This window comes from Dreissena polymorpha, chromosome 7, assembly GCF_020536995.1.
Source record: "Dreissena polymorpha isolate Duluth1 chromosome 7, UMN_Dpol_1.0, whole genome shotgun sequence".
Taxonomy (NCBI): Eukaryota; Metazoa; Mollusca; class Bivalvia; order Myida; family Dreissenidae; genus Dreissena; species Dreissena polymorpha.
In genome coordinates, this window is record NC_068361.1 from 3,179,840 (window position 1) to 3,202,247 (window position 22,408).

General features: G+C 34.9%; 1 protein-coding gene across 23 annotated transcripts in view; it reads right to left on the bottom strand.

The window, feature by feature from the left end:
• Positions 1 to 22,408, bottom strand: part of LOC127840107 (uncharacterized) — a 273,000-nt gene that overhangs the window by 144,581 nt on the left and 106,011 nt on the right. The window contains exon 1 of one of the 23 annotated variants that reach the window (XM_052368550.1): positions 1,044 to 1,138. The exons of the other annotated variants lie outside the window; for them this stretch is intronic. The gene's annotated coding sequence lies outside the window, so the exon portion shown is untranslated. Of the gene's footprint in view, positions 1 to 1,043; positions 1,139 to 22,408 lie in introns of those variants that run through there. 23 annotated transcript variants of the gene reach the window in all.

Below are 22,408 nucleotides of genomic sequence, written 5' to 3' on the forward strand. Positions count from 1 at the left end.
GTTGCATAATGCAACAATCAGGTCAATGTGTTTGCTGAATAATGCAACAAACAGGTCAATATGTTCACTGCATAAAACAACAATCAGGCCAATGTGTTCACTGCGTAATGCAACAAACAGGTCAATGTGTTCACTGCATAATACAACAATCAGGTCAATGTGTTAACTGCATAATGCATCACACAGGTCAATGTGTTCACTGCATAATACAACAATCAGGTCAATGTGTTGTTTTTCATTAAACCAAATCACTTGAATGTGAATGCTGCATAATTAACAACACTCACTTCAATGTGTTTGAAGCAAAATGCAACTAAATTAGGTCAATGTATTCGCTGCATAATACTTCTAAATCAGGTCAATGTGGTCATTGCATAACACTCCTAAATCAGGTGAATGTGTTTGCTTCATATTGCAACACTCAGGTCATGCGTTGGCTGCAAAATGCAACGAAATCAGGTCAATATGTTTGCTGATTAATACAAAAATCAGATAAATATGTTCGCTGCGTAATGCAGTCAGGTAAATGTGTTGGCTGCATAATGCAAAAATCAGGTCAATGTGTTATCTGTATAATGCAACACTGAGGTAAATGTGCTCCTTGCTTTATGCAACAATCAGGTCAGTGTGTTCTCTGCATAATAAAACTAAATCATGGCCATTCATACCTTGACAAAGAAATATGTTTTTACAACGATGTATGCATTTGATTTTTCGTTCATTTGCTCTTCTTATTGATATCCGAGTTTTTCAAATTGCAGCGTTTTATCTTCCTCTGATATATTGTTTAAGTGCTAGAAGGTAACAACATTGCAAGGCATAGACCTTATTTTTGTAAAATAAAAAAATGTCATTTACCCACAATCTATTTCATTACATTTCTATTTGATTTATTGCTTTTTAATAACAAAAAAATACATCTGGAGCAGTTAGGCAAAACTTCCGTGTCATAAAATTATAAACAATCAATAGGAAACATCCTTAAGTGTATTGCGATGTAAAAAAGTGCTATGTTGCAGATAATATTATAACATGTAAATTACCTTTCTAAGTTTTGCTTGTCTGCATGATCGTGGTAGTCCAACTAGTGTTTTCCGGTCAAAATTAGCAATGTTTGTATGAATCCGGAGCGAAATATACATAGGACAACTTGTTAGTGATTATCTGATATATCTGTTAAGTTGTTAACTCTTGTCGTGTTTAATTTGGTTGTTATTGTATCTATGAACTTTGATGTTCATAAAAGCAATACTTAACTATCGGTCCTTCGCAGTCAACATTTAAGCATGCCCTTTCGTTTACCAGATCTGCTTGCCGCTCCTCACAAGTAGTTATTTCCGTTGATCTTGATTGTGACACGAAATTGTATGTGGTACTTACAGTAATATATTAAAAAGTAGACCCAATCCGAAAATATTGTGTATGCCCCGGCATTGACTGACTGAGAGGTATATAATGATTGACTCATCCTTCCATCTCTACATGGTTAACACAAAATGGCACATTCCATAGAATATCAATTATGTTTCCTACAAAGCTTTCATTCTTGCATGGATGTTGTCCTTGAACACTATCAACACACCTTCTCTAACCTTACCTCATGTTGCTGTTGACGCTGACCTACATTTGGCTCAGACTAATGCAGAGTCCAATCTTTTGTTTAAACCTTTTCAACTAAGATACATATTTGTACACATTTGTAGTCTCTTACAAAATACTATTAAATTAAATTCCTATTTAACAAGATGCAAGTTGTAAAGGCCTCATTTTCAACCCTTAGATAATGATTAGCAGCGAACAGCATAAAAACCTGAACAGTCTGCGAGTTACTCGCATGGTTAGAGTTCGAACGGTATTGTAGAACTTTTCTTTTTTCGTCAATCTGGTTGACTGCCCCTTTAAGGCTAGTGACTAATTACTGACTTTCCAATACTGATCTATACATCGTATCTTAAAATCTGTTTCTTGTGCAAAGGATGCTGTCTAATCATGTGTTTTTAAAAGTCCTTTTTTAGACAGAAGTTCACTACCAACACCCTACCGGCTCACATGGAAATATGTATAATAGGTGCCCAATATACATAATTATGTATCTTTATCAAGACATGGCAGTGGGGAAAGATTCGTGCCTAATATCATTCAACATGTATTTCTATGAAGTCAGTCAAGAGCCACTAATTCAGAAAACGGATGCAATTTTTATTAATTGCTTTTTCCAGCCATCCAATATTTAAGTACTCACAGTCAACAAGGGTGTGTGTTGACTTTCTTGTTTTACTGTAGATGTCTTATCCACAGGTTTTGATCTAGATTCCTTTCCATACTTGTATGCAGCGAGAAAATTGATGGAAGATATAATTGCGCAAATGTTCATGTTTTTATATGTTCATGCTATTTGCATCTTCCTCCCATGTCGACATTATAAGATTTCACGCAAACAATCTGCCGTCCATGTAAACTTAAGTAGATTTTACGCAAACAATTGAAGGCCACAATTTAATGTACATGAAATATTAATGCTAGACATTGTTTAATCTATAAAAAAACATTTTAGATGGCAATTGTGTTATGCTCTCTTCCAAAAACACTTTTAATAATTTAACATTCAGACTAGAGGAGGATGAATGGTAGATTGTTCTCAAGTGGTTCAATACAGAGTCATAAATGCATACTTCAACCACTAGTTAATAACTAGAAGTGTTCTCCTCAACAAGGAAGATTTTATTCATAATGCGAAATGTTTAATTGAAACTTAAAGTGATTTTTGAAAGACACACTCAACTTAACAATACCATCATTGTGATTATATACTTGGAAAAAGTATTTTGAGTATGAAAACCCACCAATGGTTAAAGAGGTTTGTTTTTAGAACATTCAGTGCGTACACTTCTAATACAATTTTAAGCAAGCTCCACAAGATACTTTGCAAATTATTTGTAAATGACTGACATATATAGTTTAATCATATAGAATACATACATGTGCTATGTTATATCCTAGATCATCTATGGCAGTATAGTACTTGCATATTTCTGCATATAATTTTTTTATCAAATGTTTTCAATGGTTTTTACACCTTAATATAAGCAATAATTTCATTTTGCCTAATTAAAATGGCATGAGCAAACATTTTGGTTCAAATTGCAGTATAAAGTGGATTTTAACAAGTTTACAATTCCACTGCAATTTACAGAATCATTTTTAACTTTGCTTTAATTAATTATCATTCTTCCACCGCCCTTACCTATTTTATGTAGACCGATTTTGAAATTAAAGGTTATTTTGCGACAAATCATGTGGTTAAACTGCAATACATTATTGAGTTATTCTGCTATCAAAACCTGTAAATGTTGTGGGGCTTTTTTCCTTCTTTGCGTGTGGCCTGGGTCAGCCATCTCACAGTTTTGATGCAAGCATTTCACAATCTAATATATCCACACTATTTTACAAAACCAGCCTTTGTAAGTTGTTTGACATTTAACAGACATTTTATATTCAAAAGTACAATTCAACCGTCTGTTTGTCACAAACTTTTTAGAGCTATTTCTCAGAAACTATTTAAGTTTTTTAAGATGAAATTTCATCAGTGTCATGTATAAATAAGGAGAAGGGGGATATCAATTCAACGAATTTGCTTGTTGTTAAGGAATTACAAGTATGAAACTGGTGAAACCAGTGTTGTAACGTTAGTTCGGCTAAAAAAACACACCAGTGCATTGGACCGTCAGTAAATTGTATAGTAAAACTTGAGATCCTTTGTTTAAAAAGTCAGCATGGGGATCCAGATTTGTTTGAATTAGGAGTCACTTTAAAGATATCACAGTAAGATTTAAGCATGCACTTTTACACCGAGAATACCTTAAATCAGAAAGATCATGTGACGAAAGTGAAAACACTTGAGTAATGTAGTACTGGCAGAGAGCGAGGCAAGGGCAGCAATTTGGAGTAGATTTTCGTATTCTTATCCGTTTATATGTGTAAATTTTCTTTAAAGCTTGAATAATTTCTTTTCAAATAGATTAAATTGCATTTTCATGAAATGCATTTTAATGTCAAATATTGTTAATATGTATGATTTATAGGGAATCCTATGCGCTTGTGACATGGCACAATTGTTATTGACAAAGGTTTAAAACTTGGAATTTTTTTTATATGGCTTACATTTCTCACACGAGAACTAAAATTCAATGTATAACTAATGTGTCTAGCCAGACAACAGAAATCACATAGACAAACATTTTAATGTTTGTCAAAAGTAATGTCCAGAATTAAGTTGCTCATATGATGTATGATTTAATTTTTCGAAAGCAAAAGTGTCCAGCCAATGAAAATATTTTACTATACCTATGCATAAAAATCATCATTTTACAAGTTCTACAATTATGTGAATATTGTTTGTAAAATTTTGAGGAGTTTGTGACTAAATTTCTCACAATTTTGAAATTTGTGGGATTTTTTTCCAAATAAATTGAGCGTCCTACTTTTACTTCACAAAAAATGAAAGAGAGCCCTCTGTTGTCATGGTAATTCAAGAATTCCCAGATGTTCAGTTCAGTAAAATGTGCCTCCTTAAATATGTGATATAGGAGACGTTTGACAAACATATCATTTCTGCATTCGGCCCAGTGAAACCACATTCAAGTAGTAAAATGTTCATACATAAATTATTAAACCTGTTTACTTGGTATACATTTTGCATGATTAGCTTAATATTTTTATTGAATGTAATTTCCTCAAATAATCTTAATGAACCTGACAAAAGTTTTTATAATTTAAGTGTGTTGTCGTCATGAAAACAAATGTATGTATTTTTTGTGGAAAAAGGGCATATTATGTATAAACAATCATGTTAGATTTAAAATTATATAAAGCTTACGTTGTTTGTTAAGGTAATAACCAACGGTTTGTTATTCTGATGCTTGTATTTAATTCCTATTCATCGGAACTCCAAACCGTTGGTGATAACCTCATCAAGACAATTATTAATTCGCTTCTAATTAACTCATGTCCATTTTGTCTTGGTAAATCAACAAAACATGCAAAGTTTAATACTTTCATGCCATCAAAATCGGGACCTACAATGATTTCATTACAGTTCATGACACAGACAGCAAAGTAGAGCAAAGTTACAGTACAGATCTAATAAAGCAAACTCCGATTTTCGGTTAAGGCCAAATAAAATATAAAAGTAAAAATGTTCATCTCCACAATATTTAAATAAAAAGAAAATTTGGGCCAATTGATATCAAAAACCTGGTCAACAGGTTAAAGGTTACGCTAAAGGTGTAACAACTGTAGAAGCTACCCTTATGACTAAATGTTGATCACATTTGGTAAGAATTTGTATCATCACAATATCACAACAAAGATGAAATCTAAGTAAAGTGTATTCAAAACTTAGGTTACCATGTCAAATATAAGAAAAAGCTAATGAACACTATAAATGCTTTGATAGTTTTAACGTAGTCAAATGAAATATAGCCTGAATGGTTTAGGTTCGCATGGGTTATATAGATTTTATAAATATCAACATACTATTCAACGTTAGCGCATTCAAAATGCAATGACAATAGGTTTCATATTATATATATTGATTAACATCCTTGTTAATTATGATCCCGGAGTCTTTACATTCCGCACTCCATGGACAACATCCTTTTAAACACATCGATAGACCAAAAACTACTTATAACTTATTATATTCTGAACCGCCTTGTCACTTAGGTTAGGTAAATTGATGCCTATGTTGTAAATGCATAGTGATTCTCTACAGCAGTTGTTTAAATGTGAATGCAGTGGTAAAAGCTGGTCACAAAACGAGGTTCACATAATTTGTATAACAAAATTAAGAGATTAACCGAGACTTACCTAAGTTGAAGGTTGATCACAATTGTATCGACTGCATACTATTAAATCTTCTGTGCTTAAGTATTTGCCTTGCATCTTGTATTTTGGTCCTCTACTGAGAGTTAGCTAACGTGGTTATTGGCTTCTCTTTGTGTTGTCTACAATCAGCTTCAAATCTCCACTTCAACCACTGTGAAGATTCGAACAAACCTTCACATAAATGATCAATGGGTGATCCTCTATCAAAGTTGTTCAAAACGTTCCAGTAAGATGCATGTATTGATCATCAGTAGTACGTTGGCATATAGGTGACATTCACTCCTTTTTGTAAATCACTCCTCTTGTTTTACATTTCACTCCTCTTTTTCCAATCTCGTTCCAACGACATACTTACTTGAGAGAACGACCTACTAACTCGAACTCGAGGGAACAGTCAGCTTAGTCGAGTGAACGATATAGAAACAAAACAGGAGTGCACAACTAAATGAAAGACGCGTGCAATCAAAAATGAGCGGTGCAGTAAATATATGAGGGGTGCATTAAACAAAAGAAGAGAGCATTTAAACTATCTCAAGGGAACGACTTACTAACTCGTGGGAACGAGTAAGCTATGTTGTGGGACAACTTACTAAGTTAAGGGAACGATCGAGATAGACAAAAAGAGTGCAAAACTAAATAAAAGAGGAGTGCAACGAAACAAAGAGCGGTGCAGTAAAGTGTTTAATGCACTCTCCTTTATTTAATGCACTGCTCTTTTTTTCATTGCACTCTTCATTTATTTAGTTTTGCACTACTCTTTTTTGTATCTCGTTCTCTCGACTTAATAAATCATTCCCACGACATAGTTAACTCGTTCCCTCTAGTTAGTATGTCGCGGGAACGAGATAGAAAAAAGAGGAGTGCAGTTTATAAAAAAGAGGAGTAAATGTCATCTCTATGCTACTGTACATTTAAATATGAATGCAAACATGTCTGTATAAATTTAGTTTATTCTCAATCATTTAATATTAACTAGTTATATTTGTTTCCAAATACATTTAAGCATATTGATATATTTAACTTTGCTTTGAATAATTGTTTTTTTTTTCATTCTGCCTCTTCTAATCATATTAAGGATGGTCCCCACCTTGCCCCTGTACTGACCTGTGGGTCATTTTTATTGTCATATGGGCTGGGCTGGTCATGGTCATTTAATATTAACTAGTAATATATGTTTCCAAATACATTTAAGCATATTGATATATTTAACTTTGCTTTGAATAATTGTTTTTTTTTCATTCTGCCTCGTCTAACCATGTCAAGGATGGCCCCCACCTTGCCCCTGTACTGACCTGTGGGTCATTTTTATTGTCATATGGGCTTGGATGGTCATGGAAGGAAGAAAGTGTAAGATTTTGAAGGGACTTGTTCACATATTTTGTGAGAAGGTTGACTGACATAAGTCGGTGATATAACTAAAAGAAATTAATACAGCAACACATTTAAATTAAACAAAAACAGACATATACCGGTAACTACAAATTATACAAATATATAGTAGTACATATTGTATAGTATCGTAATATGCTTTTACTGTTTTTTTAATCTGTATATTATTTTAAGTAGGCATGTTTTAATAGACATGCGTATCTTTGTTTAATATTTATTTCCGTTTTAAACCGAGCTTGTACGATTTTGTCAAATATTATTGAATTAATATAAAACGTGTAAAAACTTATTATACATATATTTCAATATAAATTAAAATAAAAGTTAAGAAGGACATGTGTCAAAAAATGCGAAATAAGCCTGATATTTAATTCTGAAATCGACAATGTCTGTACAGTCGAGTTCGTCAGCATGTATATCATGCATGTACGATGTGAATCTAATTTTAATTTCCTGCAACGATATATATTCATACGACACACGAACATTAACTCCGAACTTAATAAAAAGATGAATGCTTCGGTTATTGTAGGAAAATATGTACGAAATATATTCGTCACAATCGGCTCAGGGCGCTAGTTTGTCTTTGCTTCATTTTATGAAATTCGTTTTCAATGTATATTTTTTCTTGCCTATTTTGCGTTATTGTAACATATTTTAATCAATATATTACAATTTAACACATACAAAAATCGTATAGTCTCGCTTTAATAATATTTGTTAAAATAAATTGCGAACTTTTTAACCAATTTATGTTATATTGTTCCATCTTAATCTGTAAAGAAAATGACACTAACACAGGGCATCAACAAGAACGATCAAGAACGTGTCCTTTAAATATTGCTCAATCTGTGTCAGTTTGCAACATGTATGGGGAAAAATTGTTGCCTTGTTTTAATGATAAGGGATTTGATTACAGAACATGAATATATCTTTAAACATTTTCTATAAAATATGTGTTCGTCATTATCAGTAAACAAATTGACTGCATAATGTTACATCAAATACTGCCAAGAGAAAAAAGGTAAGTTGAGGAAGCCAAGAAATCATGCAAGAATTTCTAGCTGCTGACCTACTCTGGAATGTATGGGTTTAGTTTTAACCTACGCCTTATATATTTTAATTTGAGTAAAGATTTATGTTATTCAAATAAAAGTTGGTTTGCTATATTCTCAAATCTTTTTTCTAAAAATAAGGGATGTAGTTGACACTTGTTCGTAATTTCATTTCATCGTTCCTCAAAAGGTTGTAACTTTGTTGCTCTGGTCTCTTCCCTACCATTGAGTAATTAAATGGTAATTAAAATGAATGCGTTTTGGTTTCCTTTTATTATGGTTTAATTTGAGTTGCAATGCTATGAGATTAAATTTTATTCACACTTATATGTATCATGAGTATTGCTGAGCCAAGTGTGAGGTTGACCGTTCAAAGGCGGTGACCCAAGCTTTATTCTTATATATGTTTATGTTGTTTTGTATTGTGCTGTGTTGTACTATTTGGCAATTAGTAACTTGCCTTAAATTAATGACCAACTAATTGCATGTCACTAACATGCAATACTGCTCCAGCACCTGGAGTTTCACTTCTTTATTTTCAATGAAAAATTAAAAATATTATGTTATTCACTACAGTAAACATATAAGAACAATGATTAAAATATTCTATGTCTTCAGAATATCCACAAAACATGTGTTTATCATAAATCATTAGAAATTTTTTTTATAACGATGCGCACACTATGACAAGTTTTGTCCACCAGTTTATACTTTTAAACATAAAGATTGACGTTTTTAAACGCACATTCCAATGACGTCATACTGTGGATTCACTTATTTTAAGGAGGTCTCATTTTCGCACACCTACCATTTCTCCAATTTATGATCACTGGAATATTTTACCAATTAGGTTTTCCGCATTCTTCACGTTAAAAGTGAAACGTCGAATCAGATCAGTCGTAACACCCTATGCCGTTATGTTTCAACAAAAGACGTTCTTCTGACGTTGATATGAACTCTTTGTAAAAATATAAGCACAACTACTAATTACTTCAAAATCTAAAAAAGATAAGCATTCATTTCTTCCTGCCTTTCAAGTCCAAATGTGAAACATTTTAGTATTTTAATTATAATAGACAGTTTTTACACACAAATATAATACCTAACAATCTTACCTTTTACTGTAAAAGTAGTTTTCTTTGAAAACATCTTCTTTCTATAAGAAAGAACTTTCAATGAGAAAGGTGTTGAAACAATTATATTATTTTACCATCTTAGTGGGAGAACAGTGCGTTGTATCAACATAAACACCGATAAAGTCATATTTCTCCCTATCCAATTACCCATTAGCATAATAGTTTGTGTTTCCTGTTGATATAAACCAGAAATAGTAATTCCTTTACAAGGTAAGTGCTTCATATTTTATTTTTTACGTTGAATAAGGGGCACAACTGGCTTATGTTAAAATGATTTAAGTGCACTTAAATCCTTTTGGCACATGTATTACCTCTCAATATGTATGAAAACATATTGTGCCAAAACGACTTAAGTGCTATTAAAACTTTCTTGCAGTCATGAAAAGGATATAAAGCATTCTGACATACAATGGATTTGTCGATAAGCACTTAGTGCACTTTGGTTCTCTCGGCTATGCTATGTTGTATACACGATATGATTCCAGGGAATAGTGCAAATTGAAGAGTATTTGAATAGCTTTCTAAACGTGCAAAAAATTGATTTTTGATAAAAAAGTGCACTTACCACGTTCTGGCTCTAACCCCTCGATATATGCATCTGATATGTGTTAACAACCATTTTTACATACTTTACTGATCATGGTTTATCATAAATTGTTTATTCAAACATTCAAATTATGTTCTTTTTTCTGTTGCTAGTATTACAAGGTATATGAAGTTTGTAGAGATAGCAACATCAAATTATTTCCATTCGTAGCCGACGCAAATGTATATGAAATTTAGTGTGATGCCAGTATTTAATCAATCTCGGGAAATGCCATTAACGTGCAGTTAAACACCAGTTCTGTTCCAACTATGAAACTGGAAGAAAATTCGCAAGTATGCCACAAACCAGTAATGCCTCCAGAAATCATGGAGGAAACCTCTTTCTTCTCCTCATGGGTTCCTATTGAGTCTATTTCTGTGACAATGTTGCTTAATACATGGCTTAGTCCACAAAGATTAATCAGAGACGAAACTTTAAGCCTAGACTGGATTTGTTTTAAGAAAAAACTTTCTTTGAACAAACAATACAATAATACACGGCCGGTAATCACGCGCGCCACCTCTTTTTGGAGATGCATTAATAAATGAGCCAATGCAACTTCCGAGGTGGCGCTCAGGCCCGGATGTTTTAAAATCTTATGGGTAATTTTACAGGGTGATTAGGTTTTATATGTTTATCAACATATTTATTATTATTTTTTAAATCGGACAATGTAGTGCGATCCAGCGAAGATTAATTCATCCAAAAAGTACAGAAACATACATTCTCAACCCATTTGAAATCGTGGGAACCTTTATAAGTTGTAAGGGGTACTTACTTGTTATGGTTCTTCATAGAGATAACACAGTTTTGGAAGTCCTTAACTTTCAAAGCCGCACACAAAAGGAGTGAACGGTTAGATGTTTTGTACAATGGTTTAGGAGCATTTGAAGGGACTTAACAAACGTAAATTGCCGACATTGTTCGTATTGTCGCTGCTTTAGCATTTCATAGAGTTATTAACACTTCTGGATATGTTATACTAGTATAAGTCTCATTTTCAAATTATAATGTAACACAAAATTGTACATGCGCTTTTCAAAGTTGCCTCAACAGGTCATCGTTCAGCCATGCACGTGTATGGCCAGTTCACTTAACCGTGATGTTACTTTATACAACATCTGTTTATCAGTAACGGTCTGTTATTTGTTTTGTAACACGCATCTTTAAAGGGACATTTTCACGCTTTGGTAAATTTACAATATTAAAAAAAATGTTCCAGATTCGCACATTTTCGTTGCAATTATGATATTTGTGAGGAAACAGTAATACTGAACATTTACCATGCTCTAATATATCGTAAGTACTCGACGTTTTCGGATACTTAAACATAATGATATTTTTTTCGTGTCCGAAAATTTAGATACCAAAAATATTCAAAAATTACAAGTGTCCGAAAATTTAGAGACAAAAATTAAGATGTGTGAAAATTATAATAACAGTGAAATAAATGCAATAAATCAATGTATAATAAGTTTCTTGACATTAATTCTTCTTTTTGTGCTTTAAAAATAATTAGAACATCACAGCTTTGCTAACTCTTGCCTGAAATGATATTGAACAAAAAGTAAATACAGAAAACATTCTGCTTCCTTAAAAGGACTACGCAGATTCAAATGCTTGTAGGTGAATCCATTCCTTTCTAGCGGTATACATGGTTATTTTCCCATTTACTTGAATGTATATGAATGAATGTAATGTATTGCCCTCAGGCGCAGGCATCTACCAGGTTTTATTACCTTAATCTTGTTGTAAAAATCCATTATTGAAGTCTCACAAGATAAGCGAAAACAGGGTCGGAGTCTGTAGAATAGCGCGGAAAAAAATGCTTTTCGAAAATTAAGAGATATTCATTATGGACGAAAACCCGTTTGTATTAAGAGTATTAAGAGTCACGAAAAATAATTGTTTAGGCTAACAAATAGTGTCTGAAAACTTATAGTAATTACGGAATTCAGTATATGCATCTTTTGACGATAAAAAAACCTAAAAAAATATCAAGCGTTGCAACGCGAAACGATTGAATTATTTGGAGAGTTTTATTGTTGTCGTTATATTCTGTGACACTACGAGGATTGCTCATGTACAGTATAAAATACATCACTCATTGAATGAACACGGATGGCCGAATGGTCAAAGCGGTAGACGTTTACTCCAGCTGGGGTCAGTGGTTCGAGCCCAGTGGAGGGTTTATAGTCATTTATTAAAGGTCGCGAAATTTCATTACAAATGATTTTACAAGATTTTGTACAGGAAACACACTCAGCAGCATGCTAATATAGCGAAATCAACGAGTGTAAGCTGTTTTGTATATTAAAGATATTATGACACGAGTAATAACATTATTTAAGAAGCGTTTTCATTTACTTTTTACAATAGTGATTTGATTTAAACCGTTTGTCCTGTATAATTAGATGTTGAACCTTAATAATAAGAACACGTTAATTTGTTAACGTATGGGCAATCGGTTTCAAATTTAGCTCTTTAAGTTGATGACCTGTTCAGATAAACTCGTCCATCTTTCGTGGCTTTGAAAAATACTAAGTCTCAAATACGACACTTATTAAATGTTTGATTGACTTAATTTGACAAACAATATCAATTGCTTAGTTTGAACAGTACTATTGACATATATTATCACTAAATCTTGGCATTAATTAAAAAGTTCGTAGAGGAATTATTATTAATATCGATTGAATAGAAACTGACCGTGCAAAAGTACCATGTATGATCAAAACGTGGGCTTCAAAGTCAGTAAGGGATCGAATTCTATTTTAAAATATGTGCTGTTCTATACACCTGAACAGGAAGATGATTTAGGATTGTTAAACTGACGTTTCAATAAACCCATACACAATAGATATGACCGAAAAAGGATGCTAGTCGTCTGAAACCACATTCACTTCTTCCTGTGCATGCTAAATGCGAGTGTCGTTAAATGGGGCCTTTACACAGATTTTGGCATGCACTGAAGTTTGTCATTCAATTCTTTATATTAATAAATCTAAACATTGGATCTAAAAAGCTCCAGTTTAAAAAAACAAGAATACAATTAAAGAAAAAAAACTCAATTGGGCTCGCACCACTGACCACTGGAGTACAAATTTATTGCAAAGACAACTCGGCCATCCGCGCTCATACAATGAGTGATTAATTTTTAACTATATATAAGCAATTGTCGTTGTATCACAAAATATAACGACAACAACAAAACCCTCCAAATTATTCAATCGTTTCCCGTTGCAACGCTTGATAATTTTTTAAGGTTTTTTAACCGTCAAAAGATGCATAAAATTGATATTTTAGAGCATGGTAAATGTTCAGTATTACTGTTTCCTCACAAATATCATAACTACAACAAACATGTTCGAATCTGAAACCTTTTTTTAATGCATTCAATCTACCGAAACGTGAAAAGACCCCTTAAAGCTATAACAGTCTTAAGCCTAAATATAAAGATCAAAATACTTGTGGGCTACCCCTAGTAAACGATTATCATACAATTATATCAATTTAAATTCTAGTTAAATTAATATAAAAATAAGATGAATAAAATAAAAAATAATCACCTTTCCAGCTTAATTATATGGAAAACCAATGAACGTCCTGATAAATCGTTACGGAAAAAAGCAATTATTAAAGGATATTTTATAGCGATATCAATTGATGTTACAGTAATTGTACATCAATAAAACAATACAGGCTAATTGAACTTTAGAGATTTTATTAGAAGAGAAACTCTTGTTAACTTCCGATTGGCAAGTGACCAATTTATGTGAGTGTTTGAGAGAGCAAATGCTTGCCATATTGATACCTTAACATTGCATGACCAATTAGATTTAGAAAAAAGTGTTAACTTAACCTCAAAATTTCAAACTTTTTTTGAATTGAATATTGAATATTCAACATCGGGACAAGTCCTCTTTTTTCAAAATTTTAATCTTGTGCATGATATACGGACATGGCATCATAGCAAACTATCCAATCACACGTAAGCTACCGTTTTAACAGAGAAAGGTAAACTATGCTACGGCCATCTAGCTACCACTTGTTATAATATGGTCAACACCATGGTGAATGGCGCTGAGAAAGGGTACAAATACCGTTGGTTCGAACTGAACCAGTGTGTGAAGGTACCCGACTTTAAACAAGATGAAGGCAATCCTGGGACTAGCGGTAGTTTACATCCTTGTGGCGTTTTCAGGTAAAAATATTTTGCATTCGCTTATTGAATCAAATGTTCGATGGATGATTTTAAACTAAATGCAAGTCGTGCAGGCTGTAATATTTGTTTTATCTATGGCATATTTACGTTTCATTTTGCGTTTTAAAAATACTACCAAACCATCAAGGCAAACAATAAACCAACACAAACAACAGACAGTATTACACATTTTAATTTTCATTCAATCGAAAAATATTTTATTTCTTCTTCATTGTTTAATTATTGTATTTTGCATATTCTAAACTATGTTTGCATTTAAATATTAAATACATTAGTTACTTAATAAACAAATTAATTAATTGAGTAAATCATAATAAAATTATAGACTTTAAAATGAAATGTAAACGATAATCACAATTGAACTCATTTGTACAACATTTCTATGTAAAATAAACTAATGAATAAACTCTTATATAATAGTATCGCAAAAACTAAACATTAACCATTTAAATGAAAGCTTGATTCGGATTATGACAACTTATATTGAATATTATTTGTTTAAGTGTATAGTAGTAGTGTGATATATCGCACACATATAGCGAGATATCGTTTTTCGTTTCGGTTTCATTTCCTCTTTCCTCCAAAGGTTATGGTTTTGGTGCTCTGGAAAAATATAACCATCGAGTATCAAAATGGTAATTCATTGAAATGTATTCCCCTTTGTTGATATTTAATTTGATTTGTGATGCTATGAGGTTAATTGTCTATACACGTAAATATTTGATGAAAAATCTGTGCAAAGAGCTTTGTTCCGAGCGCCTTAAAACTAGTTTATACACACCGTGCTTTTGCATTGAATGTTCCAAGGAGTCGACCACAGTTTCGTTCATGTTTTAGTGTTTTGTATGGAAGTGTTTGTCTTGTCCATTGTCCTTTTTTCTTGTGTCTAACTGTTTTGCAATTTGTTCATTGCCATAAATAACGGGCTGCATTGTGATGTAAGGGTTTTCACTCCAGCTCGTGCATCTGAAGTTTCACTTTATATGTTTTTATTTCATTATTGCTCAGATGCACAGATAACTGATTGGTCAGAGGTAGGGTTCACTGCCTCCGCTGGCACAGGCACTGCCATGGTCAGCATGAAGTACAATAAGTACCGGAAACAAGCACGTTTGGTGATCCAATTGTAACCTTGGCGGCAACCCCTACAGCTAGTGGCGCCACCATAAACTACGCCTTCACGGCCGCCGGGAATCCAGATAGTGTGGGTGATATTGGGATGACTACAGGAGAGATAACACTGGCTACGCCAAAATCAATTGATTACGAAACAACGACGTCCATTGTTTTTGTTGTTACTTAAGTTGTTTTAACTTAATTGTTGCTGTTTATCCTATGGACATTAATTACTGTTTTATTTTGAAATATAGTTCAAAACGAGCCGTATTCAAACCAGTGGAATGGGATGGCGAAGTGGCAGAGTTTTACCTTGAAAACTTATAATCATGTTTTGTGCATAATACATCTGCCTTGTTTGATGACTAGCCAGTCTTTAGTACCTCTTGATTTATGAAAATTTGCCAAATATACCCCTTTTTAATTTCTAACTCATTTTTTTGTGTGGAATCGTTATACATTTGTTTTACAATACTACAATTTGACGAAATAAATCAACAGGCGTACTGTTTGACAAGTTGTTACTTTTTTGTACAATGTCAAATTGGTGAAAAACATGTTTACCGGGTAGCAATAATGTTTCGTCATGTGAACCTGTACAATAATTTTAAAACTGTCGTTCTTATATGTTCATATAGTTAATTTAGAATAAAATAATGATATGCTTTCAGAGCAACGGAGGTAGGTGTGGCAAGCGGCAACGTTAGCGGGACAGCCACGGTGACTGTTGAGATCCAGAACGTAGTCGAGTACACTCAGGATGAGTACGGAGTGTATGTTGCTGATGGAGCTACAGCAGGTATGTGTACAGTCAGGATGAGTACGGAGTGTGTGTTGCTGACGGAGCTACAGCAGGTATGTGCACAGCCAGGATCAGTGCGGAGTGTGTGTTGCTGACGGAGCTACAGCAGTTATGTGTACAGTCAGGATCAGTACTGAGTGTGTGTTACTGACGGAGCTACAGCAGGTAAGTGTACAGTCAGAATGAGTTCGGAGTGTGTGTTGCTGAAGGAGCTACAGCAGGTATGTGTACAGTCAGGATCAGTACGGAGTGTGTGTTGTTGACGGAGCTACAGCAGGTATGTGTGCAGTCAGGATCAGTACGGGATGTGTGTTGCTGACGGAGCTACAGTAGGTATGTTTACAGTCAGGATCAGTTCGGAGTGTGTGTTGCTGAGGGAGCTACAGCAGGTATGTGTACAGTCAGAATGAGTTCGGAGTGTGTGTTGCTGACGGAGCTACAGCAGGTATGTGTACAGTCAGGATCAGTATGGAGTGTGTGTTGCTGACGGAGCTACAGCAGGTATGTGTACAGTCAGGATCAGTTTGGAGTGTGTGTTGCTGACGGAGCTACAGCAGGTATGTTTACAGTCAGGATCTGTACGGGGTGTGTGTTGCTGACGGAGCTACAGCAGGTATGTGTACAGTCAGGATCAGTACGGAGTGTGTGTTGCTGATGGAGCTACAGCAGGTATGTGTACAGTCAGGATCAGTACGGGTAGTGTGTTTCTGACGGAGCTACAGCAGGTATGTTTACAGTCAGGATCAGTACGGAGTGTGTGTTGCTGACGGAGCTACAGCAGGTATGTGTACAGTCAGGATCAGTACGGAGTGTGTGTTGCTGACGGAGCTACAGCAGGTAAGTGTACAGTCATGATCAGTACGGGGTGTGTGTTGCTGACGGAGCTGCAGCAGGTAAGTGTACAGTCAGGATCAGTGCGGGGTGTGTGTTGCTGATAAAGCTACAGCAGGTATGTGTACAGTCAGGATCTGTTCGGGGTGTGTGTTGCTGACGGAGCTACAGCAGGTATGTGTACAGTCAGGATCAGTACGGAGTGTGTGTTGCTGACGGAGCTACAGCAGGTATGTGTACAGTCAGGATCAGTACATAGTATGTGTTGCTGACGGAGCTACAGCAGGTGCGTAAACATATTTTATATTCATTCACATCCGTTTAAAACAAATAAATGAAATCTGAATCTGGCATGATTCAACACATGCATAATAATATATTCTATTTCTTACTTTGATATAAAATAATTGTTTAACAATTTAAATTATGGTTTGTATTTATTTCAGTATATGTATATGTCGGTTGATTTATTTGCCGAGACTGTCCTTATATGACTTGGATCTGCAGAACATGATATATAGATCTTTACGGTCTGAAAAGTGTATTAACCCATTTATTCCTAGTGGACTCTCCCATTCTTCAAAATTGAATCAATTTATTTCCAAAATTTGGGATGTCTTGTACATTTATTTCTATATTTAGAATATTTCTTTCAGAAATTACTGTAAGCAAACAGCGTTGACCCTGATGAGATGCCGCATCATGCGGCGTCTCATCTGGGTCTACACTGTTTGCCAAGGCATATTTACAGGACTCTAGGCATAAATGGGTTAATTAAACGGTGTTTATATGTTTAAATAAACAAGATGCAACTTCGTTTATAAGTTAACTTCTATTGGTTGTTTGCTTTTATAAAATTTACGATTTCGAACTACACGTGCGGATTGATGTTGGATTATGTGCTCTTAGCAAATACAAAACACGTTTTGACAAATTGACTGCGCTGATTCAGAATGCAAAATAATAAAGAAAAGCGTTACTTTGCATTAGTTTATATACAATGCTATATTCGGTTATCAATAAATTGCGTTTTATTTTCGAATTAAGGAACAACGATTGGAACATACACCGTAGCGGACGCCCAAACCGGGGATACCTTTGCTTATACGCTTGGTAAGTAATTTATTTATAAAGGCAACTCATATACCACTATTCAATCGAATGAACTAGTCGCACCGTGCTAATTAATTATAGTTTTGTTGCTGTTTGAAACATACATGCTCATATTGCGATCGATGGTGTGTGCGCATTCTGATTATTATTTTGTTGTTGATTTTCGAGATTTACTTAATCACAATATATTGCCTTTATCATTTTAGATTTGAGTTAATCAATGTTACGAATGTTTTATGTACTTAATGTTCGTTTACCCAGCTGGGACCACTGACCTGAAGTACGATGCGACGACAGGCGTGTTGTCGGTCGACACAGGCGTAACTCTGGACAAATCAACCCAAGCAGGTTATATTGCTTTGCTGTTTGCAACTCCTGCAGCTGGCAGCACTTCTTCCACCTCTCCGGGTACCTGTGTCATGGCAACCTGCAGCAGCGGTGTAGTGCAGGTCACCGCCATGCTCGGCATGGGGCTGTTGTCAATCGCAGCTGCTTTGCTAGTTTAAGGGTGCGGACATTGTACGTATGGACAGAGTATCGAGAGTTACATAATATTACAATTCTAAAACGCTTGCACACAAGTGATAACTTTGTTCATCGTCCGTTAATCACCACCAAAAAGCAAACGCAGTTTACAAAGCTTTTTGTTCTTTGTTGACTCTAGAAATGTACAAATATGTATGCAATCGTTTGTTCTCACTGTTGGAAAGTATAAGACGACATATTTTTTTACATTATGGACTATTTTAGCAGAGGAAGTACTAATTTCTACTCCGACACTCACAATTCTTACTATATCGGACGTACAGCAAATGTTTTATATATGTAATAGTTGTTTCGATCTATGTTTATTTACTAACAAAGATTTGTCCTGTATGAATATCCGTAAAAAAAATGATGAAATCATGGACTTTCTTCTTTCTTGTTTGATGTGAAAAAAAGTCTAACAAAAAATAAGTGTTTGTTATTATTTCGCAAAGGTTTTACACCATACCATGTGAACGCTTACCTCGACGGCAAAAACTTCATCCAGGTCAAACGGACACAACTTCATACTAAAAAGCTTCAACAGTTGTTTGTATGGAAGGAACACAAAAAGAGATCTGCCACAATATTGCTGTTTGCACCATATTAAATGAAACGACTTTGACGAACGCTCAATAGTTGTCATATCGTGTTAAACGCGTACAAACACAAACATCAAGGTAAAGCTTATCTCATCAAAGCCAATTGATTAGTCCTTAACTGTTCATGCAGGTCTCAAACGTACGTCGTGTTGCTTTTTGGTAAGCTTAATATGTTCCCATTGTTGTATTTTATGCTTATTGGAGAAATAAATCATGTTCCAGGAGCCTGACTATGGACGGTGTGTTGAAAATTGTATTTCAATCTGATGTGAATTCTTGTCTCATTCATAAGAGTAGATCATCAAACAAAGATTAGGACGTACATGTTAAAGTACGTTAATGTTCACACCAATATTTTAAAATCCAGAATATTTTCAATCCGAATTTGTGGTTATTCGATTCCAACATCGAGTTTTCTTGGCCGCCTTTCCAATCATTCCCGTTACCAATTCAAAATAAATAGAGAAAGATTCAATTCATACCAATCGTTAGTTTTGTTAAATACAGAGAAATAAGAAAACAATCATTCAATTGACAGAAAGTTAACTGATGTAGTAACCTAGTACAAAAACCAAAAACAAAATGGGAGAAACAATAACAAACAAAACAAGACAGAATTCTGAACAAACGGGAAAAGCTAGATAAATAATCCTTTGTAAACATTATAAATAAAATCGATAAATTCGCAAATGAGGAGTTCCAAAAGAAAAGAGAAAGTTGAACCTGCATTTAAGCTCTTAGACTATACAGTTCTGTTTTATCACCAACCACATCCAAAGGGCGACTAGACAGTACAGCATGATATATTACAATTCAGGTTACGCTTTGAGCTAAATTATATTGGATGAGAAAGAACAAAATTATTTAAGGACTGTATTTTCAAACTGAAGAAACATTTTCATAAATCAAATAAAAAATATCGATAATGACACTTTAATATTCTGCTGATGTCGGTGATAGTTTGCAATGCTGAATCACCTGTCGATTTTGCTCGTTCATACATATAATTAATGGAAAATATAATATACATGTATTTTCAATAGAATTTGTGTTACTGATAAGTGTTTCTGTTAGCTAAGTAAGTTTTTATTAAAAGACTCTAATAGAGAGCAACAATATTAATCACTATTAAATGTTTACATTCTATAGGCTTCAACCAAGGACGATGCAATATGCAAGTTAAAAATTAATGATGTAATGAAGCATAATGTTTTTTGAAATAATATGTCTTCCACAGTTCCTGGTGCATAAAAGTACGCATGAAATCTTTTTCATCCAATACAGCATGTCGACACACAGATGAAATAAAAAAATATCCTTAACTGGTGCACATTATGAAAATAATGCCTGTCAATAAAACTGTCCAACGTCAGAAATAGTAAACACGACCGTGGGCCAATCTTCCGACGTGTAGCGGGAAAGGATATGTATCACCAACTTAGACATAGGTCACTGTAGTGTCATGATGTCTTCAGGTAGATAGGTCATCAGCAGTGGACATGATCTAGGTCTATCTTAGGCATCAAGCACCGGCACTTGTCTGGCATCCAACTCGAGAGTGTCTCTGTAAGCCAATGGCTTCCAATATATAATCAAACTAAATTGAATGGATCAGAATGCATTTGGGCCGTGCTCTGCTAAAAGGGGGTCTAATGCATGTTCATAAAATGCCGTCCCATATTAGCCAGTGCAGTCCACACAGGCTATTCAGGGATGGCACTTTCCGCTTTTATGATATTTTTTTGTTTCAAGAAAGTTCCGCAAAAAAGTTGTTACGTAGAGTGTGATCCCAGATTAGCCTGGACAGTGCGGAAAGTGTTGTCCCTGATTAACCTGTGCAATTGCGGAAAGTGTCGACCCTGATTAGCCTGTGCAGTGCGGAAAGTGTCGACCCTGATTAGCCTGTGCATTGCGGAAAGTGTCGTCCCTGATTAGCCTGTGCAGTGCGGAAAGTGTCGTCCCTGATTAGCCTGTGCAGTGCAGAGAGTGTCGTCCCTGATTAGCCTGTGCAGTGCGGAGAGTGTCGACCCAGATTAGCCTGTGCATTGCGGAAAGTGTCGTCCCTGATTAGCCTGTGCAGTGCGGAAAGTGTCGTCCCTGATTAGCCTGTGCAGTGCAGAGAGTGTCGTCCCTGATTAGCCTGTGCAGTGCGGAGAGTGTCGACCCAGATTAGCCTGTGCAGTGCGGAGAGTGTCGTCCTTGATTAGCATGTGCAGTGCGGAGAGTGTCGTCCCTGATTAGCATGTGCAGTGCGGAAAGTGTCGTCTCTGATTAGCCTGTGCAGTGCGGAAAGTGTCGTCCCTGATTAGCCTGTGCAGTGCGGAGAGTGTCTACCCAGATTAGCCTGTACAGTGCGGAAAGTGTCGTCCTTGATTAGCATGTGCAGTGCGGAAAGTGTTGTCCCTGATTAGCCTGTGCAGTGCGGAGAGTGTCGTCCCTGATTAGCCTGTGCAGTGCGGAGAGTGTCATCCAGAGCGCGGCTCATGTGAATGATCATGACAGACGTTGTATACTCATCTTCTTGTGACATATGATTGATGATAACCAGTCAAAAGTAATGAATATAATTTGATAATGCATTTCAGAAAGTAAGAAAACAACTTTACTGTGTTGTTTTAGGTGTTTTTGTACATACATTATCACGGAAAAACTTATATACCATTAAATAACATGGCATATTCATGGAATTTAGTTTTCAATAGTTGGTATACATCATGCAAATATTTGCTTGCCTGTTAGTTCCTATATGATTGTAAATATACTATAAGCTGTGCCCTGGGAAAATCAGGCTAAATGCATGTGCATAAAACGGCGTCCACAATTAGCCTGTGCAGTGCGCAAAGGCTTATCAAGGACGACACTTGCTGTTTATAATAAAAAATATTTGTTTATTGAAAGTCTCTTCTAAACAAACATCCAGTCCTCTCTATCGCACTGCTGTTCCTTTCTATACAATTGAAGAGCATAAATATGACCATGATCTGTATCTCACCTTAACCTAACATAATCTCGAATGAACCCAACATAATGCCAACTTAACCAACATACTGTCGCCTTAACCCAGCATAATGTCAAATGAACCCAACATTATGTAAACTTAACCCAACATAATGTCAACTTAACCAAACATGTCAGTCTTGTT